Genomic DNA, 8682 nt, shown 5'->3' on the forward strand with positions numbered 1-8682 from the left:
TCCAATACCCAACAGGTAAAAGAAATGTAAATGTCTTTAAAACATTCCTCCTGGCTCTCCTCAAGCTGAGATCCTGTGGTGATTACAGTCCAAAAGCGTCCCTCCTGCACCTGAGGCTTGTTTGCTCTCACACATGTACACACTTATTCACACACATACACTCACATTCAAATAGAGCTCCAGTTCCCTGGTGAAAACACACTGTCAGTATCAGTCTGTAGCTTTTAAGCGACACACTAGAGTCCAGTGGCTTTTTGTGCTCATCAGGGTTCGGGGCTACCCCTCCTGTTGCTCCCGTTTGCACTCCAGTGAAACCCCGCCTCTCCGTTTTTTTGAAGGGTCTCTCGAAAAACTCAGGACGCCCCTTGGGTTTTCTGTCTCTCAGCCTGCTCCCTGCAAGTGTTCAGATGGAGGGGAGAAGAAGGAAGGAGGGAGAGGAGAGAGGGAAGGGCTTTTGTTGTGGAAGTGAGTCTTTTAAATCTGCTCCATTTTATACTCGAGAAAGCTGCAAAACAGTTTAATGTGGTGGAATTATTGTCATACAGCTTGTTCTTTCAGGGAATTATTTTCTCATTCCTTGATTTGTTTATGCTTCAAATATATTTTTAACATTGATCTCTTTCCCTTTTTTTCTGCCTCTTCCTTAACTTACCTCACATTTTCCTCTTAGACCAAGATGGAGTTGCTGAGGAAATATCAGTGGGGGTTCAGGGAGCCTGTGGATTGCCCTCTGCACTTTCGGCAGAGCACTACGGCTCAAGCCTGGCTGGAGGAGCACCAGCCCAACCCCTCACGGACGACAGAGACTAGTGGAGATGCGACAGGCGAACAGCAGTGTGGCACTGGGGGCAAAAAAATATCCTGTTTTCAAAGGAAGCCTCTGTGGAAACAAAAGGACTGCGTGCAGGAGAAGCTCTTTGCAGATAACCTTAAAGTCAGATGCCAGTTTTAAATGTCCCCTTTCTTTTTCCACATTTTTTCCTTGTTTACTCTCTCTGGGAAAAAAAGTGAGGAAAAATCTTAAAATGCAACAGCTTTCAAGCAAACGCTGCAAATTAGTCTTCCAATTTTCCTGTCAATTCAGTCCTTCTCCGGCTGCAGCTTCTTTGAAAACAGGCATAATTTGATATATATGTATAGGAGTTTTATATATATATCATATGTATGTGTTTTCACTGGTGCTCTGCTTGTTGGGAGCTCCAAACAGAATCAGTAAAAAGCCCTCCTCGTCCTGTCCTCGCGCTGTTGTCAGCATGTATTCCCGTATTTCCATTCAGCGTCTGTATCCTATCCGGTTGAGATGCTCGCTCTGCTGCTGTTGCTCCTCTCTGGCAGGACTGCCTGACAATATCTCACTCCTTTTTCCTTCCCTCCTCCCTCTCTGGGTTCACTCCTCCCCTCTCCCTTTCACTCACTCCTCCCCTCCCTCTTGGCATCTTTTTCACACACACACACACACGCGAGCGCTGATATCTTTTGTGCATAAATGAGCTGACTCTTCCCACATCTCTCCCTCATTTTATGTCACCTACGCTAATGTGGAGCATTTTTTGTTGTTTTCCCTAAAAACTGTGGCCATCTTTTTTATGTTGACTCTTTTCTATGACCTCCTCCTTGTATTATTTGACACAAACAAGCTTTGGTGCTGACTGAGCAGCAGGTTGTAATGTGCAAGAGCGCTTCAGTGGCCGTGTGAGTGTGGCTCAGTATCATTACAAGCCTAACATCCGGGCGCATCTTTGAGCACGTCTGGAGCATGTGTGGCACTGCAGTCTATTATAGCTGATTTAGGGAAACAGAGTGAGGGAATGATTGGAGGGAGAAAAGCAGGAGGGAGATAAACAAAAAGGAGCGGGAAATGAGGGAGAATTGGAAAACTGTCTGCTGGAAAGAGAAGGGGATTGGCAGAAAAGAGACTGTAGGAGGGAATTATCGCAGGGAAAGGAGGAAGGATTAAGAAACATGGAGAGACTGGAATATGAGTTGACAAAGGGAAACCAGTAAGAGGAGAGGAAAAGATTGGACAGTGGTGCAAACAGGTAAAAGAGCCGAAAAGTGGCAGAAAGGAAAGTAAAATTGAAATAGATGAAACAGAGGAAAAATACTCCAGGCAGATGAAAGCTGGAAAATATGGTGAAACAAGTTATAATGAAGCCCACATAATGCTAAAAATGTTAAATAGAATTTATATTTGAAAGAGACAGAAAAACAAGCAGTATGTCTGGAAAATACTCATTATTTTTACATTTCAGTTTGAAAAAGATTCTTTTAAGTTTTCATGTTTTTATCCATGTTAACCCCCCCCCCACATACGTTTCAGAGGCATCATCTCCTCTTCTTGTTCCTGATGTTACAAGCTCCTCTGTATTTACTGTTTGTACTCAGTCTGACACACAAGAAAGCGCCAAAATACCTTGCTTCATGTCTGAGTTTGAATGTCTCCATTATTGCTTTCTCATTTGAAGAAATGTTTAAAAAAAAGGCAATTAATTGCTTTAACTCTGTAAAGAAATCACAATATATATATATATATATATATATATATATATATATATATATATATATATGACATTGGGATGTCATTCGGGCTCGAGAAATGCAGCCGATGGTAACAAAGAGAGGCAAGGTAGTCCACACAGGAGGGGTCTCACTCCCAGAAGGAACAATAACAGACATCAAGGACAGTTACAAGTACCTCGGAATTCCCCAGGCAAATGGCAACCTGGAGCAGGCAACAAGGAAAGCTGCAACAGCTAAATACCTCCAACGAGTAAGGCAAGTCCTGAGAAGCCAGCTCAATGGCAAAAATAAGACCCGGGCAATAAACAGCTACGCACTGCCAGTTATCAGATACCCTGCAGGAATAATAAGATGGCCAAAGGAAGAGATACAGACCACGGATGTTAAAACACGAAAGCTCCTCACCATGCATGGAGGGTTCCATCCCAAATCCAGCACACTGAGACTGTATGCTAGCCGCAAGGAAGGAGGCCGAGGACTAGTGAGTGTAGAAGCCACTATCCAGGATGAAACATCCAAGATGCATGAGTACATCAAGCTCAAGGCCCCAAATGACAGTGTGCTCAGTGAATGTCTCAGGCAATGGAGAGCAGAGGACACAGTGCTGGAGGACAGATCCTCATGGGAGGACAAACCCCTGCATGGGATGTACCACCGGACCATAACTGAAGTGGCTGATATCAAGAAGTCCTACCAATGGCTAGAAAGGGCTGGCCTACAGGACAGCACTGAAGCACTCATTCTGGCAGCTCAGGAACAAGCCCTGTGCACCAGAGCGATAGAGGCTCAGATCTACCACACCAGACAAGACCCAAGGTGTAGGCTGTGCAAAGAGGCCCCTGAAACAATCCAGAACATAACTGCAGGATGTAAGATGCTGGCAGGTAAAGCATACATGGAGCGCCACAATCAAGTGGCTGGAATAATATACAGGAACATGTGTGCAGAATATGAACTGGAAACCCCAAGGTCAAAATGGGAAACACCTCCGAAGGTGGTAGAGAATGAGAGGGCAAAGATCCTGTGGGACTTCCAGATCCAGACTGATAGGATGGTAATGGCAAACCAACCAGACATTGTAGTGGTGGATAAAGAACAGAGGAAAGCCGTTGTGGTGGATATGGCAGTGCCAAGCGATGGAAACATCAGGAAGAAGGAACATGAGAAACTGGAGAAATACCAGGGACTCAGAGAAGAACTGGAGAAAGCCTGGAAAGTGAAGGTGACAGTGGTGCCTGTGGTAATTGGAGCACTCGGGGCAGTAACCCCCAAGCTGGAGGAGTGGCTACAACAGATACCTGGAAAGACCTCAGACCTCTCAGTCCAGAAAAGCGCAGTGCTAGGAACAGCTAAGATACTGCGCAGGACCCTCAAGCTCCCAGGCCTCTGGTAGAGGACCCGAGCTTGGAGGAGAAACCACCCGCGGAGGGTGAGAGGGGCGTTTTTTATATATATATATATATATATATATATATATATATATATATATATATATATATATATATATATATATATATATATATATATATATATAAAGTACTATTAGTAAATGTTTGTTAGTTATGTTTATTAGTAACATTATTGTTTATGTACTGATGATTAAAAACTACACAGTGAGATTACACAAAGATACTTTAGTATTAACAGATGAGGCGTTTTATTACAAAGACAGAAAGCAGCAACCATCGTTTGTCATGCTCTGCTCTAAACCGTGCAATAGGGGAGCATCATGGCGTTTCAAAGGCGCTGCTGGCTCCGTACGAAGCGCGTGCCTCGGACATAACAGCTTCCTTATGAGCTCGTATTTATCAGGCGAGAACTGAATAGCTATTAGCAGGAGGAGACAAGCGGAGCGGCTTCAATAAACACTCCGCTTGCGCGGAGCGGTCTTCTGCCGGGAACTTGACGTGACGCGGGGCAGAGAGCAACTCTCTTATGACAGAGAGTTCGCGCTCAGTGTTTTTGAAACACACGTCTGCAGCAACGTATGCATCAGAGGATGTCCGATTGGCCGTTCTGCATGTCAATAAAGTCCCGTACTTCTCGGTGAGGATTTTGATTGGCTGGTGGATTTTTAGGAAGTACTTTTTTGTTTTTTTTTATCTTCTCTGTCCCGCGATCTACCCTCATGTCCTTGACAATCGACCGGTCGATCGCGATCGATGTAGTGAGCACCCCTGGTATAAGAGAACTGAACGGAGTTATCCCTCCCCTTCACATTCAAAACATAAAGCACCCCTTGCCTTTTAAGCGCCAATATGGCAGTGTCCGTATTGTAAATAAATGGCAGCTGAATTGACTTCATTTGGTTGGCACCATTTACTTTGGGTGACATCACACTCACTCGGTGGACCATTGTCTGCACAGAGCAGTCCAGTTTGTGGTCAAGGTGAACACTGAGAATCAGTATTTATATATTTGAAGGACTGCACAATGTCACTGCTGTTTCCCTCTACTTAACAGGCAGATGGGAACATTTCTTCTTCTTGCTAGTCCATAATCATCTCTTTAGTTTTTGGTGTGTTTAAATGAGGTCATTGCAGTTATACCAGTCAGTAAAATTCAGAGATGATCTTTCTGTAGTCCTCCTCCTTTACTCAAGGCTCTACAAGAGTGGCATCAGAATTCTTTTGTACATAGCATGATGGAGACCTGTATGAGAAATCAGCAGTATATACAGTGAATAGAAAAGGAGATAACGGTGAACACATTTCCATTACCTAAGAAATTGGATTTGCGTCAATAAATCCACCTAATGGAAACACCACAATCTTGAAAAAGCTTGCATTTATCCAAAAAAAGTTTTTGCACTCGGAGAAGGTGGTTTTTGGAGCATATTGAAATGGGCGTATTTCACAAAACTGCATTACACTTTTCTTTTTAATTAAATGAGTATCTTGGTAAGAACTGACAGCCCTGATCCCTGCATAGCGGGCGCCACAAGAGGTCCCACAGCGTCACACAATTCTTTAAAAAGCTGTGTGTCATCTGGAATTGTTGGATCCACAGCTCCTCTTTTACGAGATTTAACAAAATCGCTTCATTCGTATCCACTCCCACGTGTAAGAAACTTGCCACTCCATGGCCTGAAAAAGATGCTTACGTCTCCTTTGATAGATGATGATAGATGCTAATGCCGTGGCAGAAATCTGAATGTATAATGTGTTCTTGTGTTATCAAACAGGAACAAGTCCTTCAAAAGTTTTCTTAACCACAGAAGTGAGAGCCACATGTTGGGGTCCATGGCCCCAGTCAGCTTGTCCACTTTAGGAACTGGCACAAGGCATGAAGTTTTCCATTGGACAGGAAGTTAGAAGACAGTTAGAAGACTGTGATGTGATTGAACAAAGTCTTCTAAGTTGGTATCTAAAATACTGGAAGCGACTGTAGAAGAAGATACATTGAGTTCCATTGTAAACAAAGAAACTTGCAGCATAGAGCGAGATGATCTTCTAAACATGCTTTTACTATTGTGATAATTATTGTTAATTGCTTGTTCGCTCATAATTTTTTTAACCCATGCTTTTTTTCTTTCCGGAAGAAGGGTTTGGGTTAGATTAATATGTGCCAACAACAATATTTGACAGTGGATGAACGCTTTTTCCTCTGAGACACAGTTCTCCTGAGTTCAGCAGCTCGCTCACGCAGAGCAGCCGGACAGACCAGTCCGAAGCCTCCTTCGGAGCTCGCACCGTAACAAAGCACCCTTCCCTGCCCGCAAACACGAAGCTATGAGTCCGGCTGCTCTGCTCAGAGACATGCTCCAAATGAGTGGAAGAAGCGACCGGTACTGTTCACGTTTTCTCTAGAGCACCACACCGTCTGTGCATGATAACGTAAAGCCAGTGCAGTAGTGACCAACGATCAGAATAAACTGTTTATATGCACCACGATCGGATCATCAATCGACATAACCCACCTATCTCAATCAGAAAGAAATTTTGAAATCCGAATGAGTCTGATCAGGGCAGAGTATTCTGAACGGCGTGTTTACATGACACATTTTTATTCTGATCAGGCATTCATTCCGATTACTTTTGGCCATGTAACCGCAGCTAGTGTCAGTAATCCCATCCACCATCTTGGTCACTGTCTGAAGCATCAAGAAGCTCATTCCAGTTGGTAAAAATAAAACATTCTTTCAGAGCTTCAGTGGCTTGTGGCCCCCACTTTCTGAATGGTTTGCTGGTTATTGGCAGTCTCATCTAAGCTGGTCTGTACAGTGTTCTGAGAAAAATTAAGTTGGACATTGCCAGAAAAGGTATGGCTTGGGCATTTTACGCCTGTTTGACATTCACAAAGTAAAAGTCCAGTGTATTGTTAAGTCTCGTGGGGCCGTTTGAATATTGTGTCAAAGCCTGTTGAATGAGAGCTATAATCCACGTGATTTAAGTCCCCAAATATAACAACTAATGCATCTGGATGTTGCAAAGTGATTTCTGCGACTGCATCCTGAATGACATCACATGCGACTGTGGGTTCTGCTCCCCGTGGAATGTAAACAACTACAGCAGCTATGTGCGAAAATGGCCGTGGCACGTTGTAAAGACATAAAGTGACCGCTAAAAGCTCCACATCCCAGAATCAGTCAACATATTTCACAGTGATATAACCAGAATGGCACCATTTATCATTAAAAAACAGCCCAAGTCCTCCTCCTTTAGTTTTGCCACTCATTTCCTCATTTCAGTCTGCGCGTACTAAAGCCGGGTGAATTGACGCAACAGTCAGTCATACTTTCCGTCAGCCACATCTCTGTAAAACAGTCCAGGCTGCATTCCCGATATACTGTATTCTGTCGTTTTTTACCAGGGCCTCTAGTTCCTCACTTTTGTTAGAAAGAGAGTTCACAGTCCCAAGATGATCTATCGTAAAAATGGCTTGTACCTACATCTCCTTGCCTTTACCATCAGTCTGGCGCAGCGACCATGGAAGCACTTCTTGAACTTCAGAGGAATCAGGTTTTTAATCCTGGTTGGTTTCCGTTATGGTAAATGGTAAATGGCGTATACTTATATAGCGCCTTTCTTCCTACAAGGACAAAGCGCTTTACAGTCACAGACCCATTCACCCAGTCACACACACATTCACTCACACATTCACACACTGGTGGCGGTTCCGCTGCCAAACACAGGCGCCCGCCTACCACCAGAGGCAAGGTGGGGTTCAGTGTCTTGCCCAAGGACACTTCGACTCATGGGCGTGCAAGGCGGGAATCGAACCTGCAATATAACGATAATGGGTCGACCGCCCTACCGCTGCACCACGGCCGCCTCGTTATAGATAATGTTCCTTTTGTGAATATGTTAAAACATTTCTGACAGTTAAAAAAAAATTTCAAAGGCACATATTAAGCATGCATCCCTAAATAAACACAAGAGCTACCCAGACTTGCTGCCACTGTCACATGCCAAGTCATTTGGTGAAGTTACCTTTAATCCTGAAGCCAGCTTGTTAGGCCATACTCTGTGATAGACTGAAGTGAGGGGGAAGGTTATCCTGAATGGGTTTTTTTGTGTTTAGCTGTCATTTAGTTGTATTTGTTTATTTTAGGAGGGGGGAACCCCGGGGAAAAAAGGGTGGCCCACAAGGGGTGTTATAAATATGGCCTGACCAGGCTCGGCCATGTTGGAAGTTTGGCGGGGCCCAGCGCTCAGGGGCAAGGACCAGGACCCACCCCCCAGGGACACGAACACCCCCGGCTCAGGTGTAATATGAACCCCCCCACCGTGCGGAGAGAGCACCGCGGGGCCCAGGGAGCCGGCACCCAAGGGACACGGCCACCATCGCCAAGGGGCCCGCACCCCCCACCAGGGAAGGGGTAGGGGACAGATGGACCCAGGTCCAACCTTCCTTGCAAAATGTGTGTGCGTGTATGTGTGTTTGAGAGGGTGTGTGTGTGCATGTGTGTGTGTTTATGTTGGAATGTATATATTGAAGGGGGAGGGGTGTGTGTACTAAGGAGGGTGCAGTTAAAATTGGCGAGTAGGGCACTAGGGGGACATCTCCTGATTACTCACAGTGATGTCCCCTCACCCTCCCCACCAAGGGACCCTAAATGTCTAAGGTGCGGTTAAAATTGGCGGGTAGGGTGCCAGGAGGACATCTGCTGCTTGCTTGCAGTGATGTCCAAGCACCCCCCCTACCAAGGACCCTTCATGT

At 44.9% G+C, this 8682-nt stretch overlaps 1 long non-coding RNA gene across 1 annotated transcript; it reads left to right on the plus strand.

Moving 5' to 3' along the window:
• The first annotated feature begins 352 nt into the window (after positions 1 to 352).
• On the plus strand, positions 353 to 2422 carry LOC111947780. Its single transcript, XR_002873708.1, has 2 exons — positions 353 to 465; positions 671 to 2422. It is a non-coding gene; the product is annotated as an uncharacterized LOC111947780 (long non-coding RNA).
• The last annotated feature ends 6260 nt before the right edge of the window (positions 2423 to 8682 follow it).

The sequence above is a fragment of the Oryzias latipes genome, chromosome 8 (genome assembly GCF_002234675.1).
Source record: "Oryzias latipes chromosome 8, ASM223467v1".
Classification (NCBI taxonomy): domain Eukaryota; kingdom Metazoa; phylum Chordata; class Actinopteri; order Beloniformes; family Adrianichthyidae; genus Oryzias; species Oryzias latipes.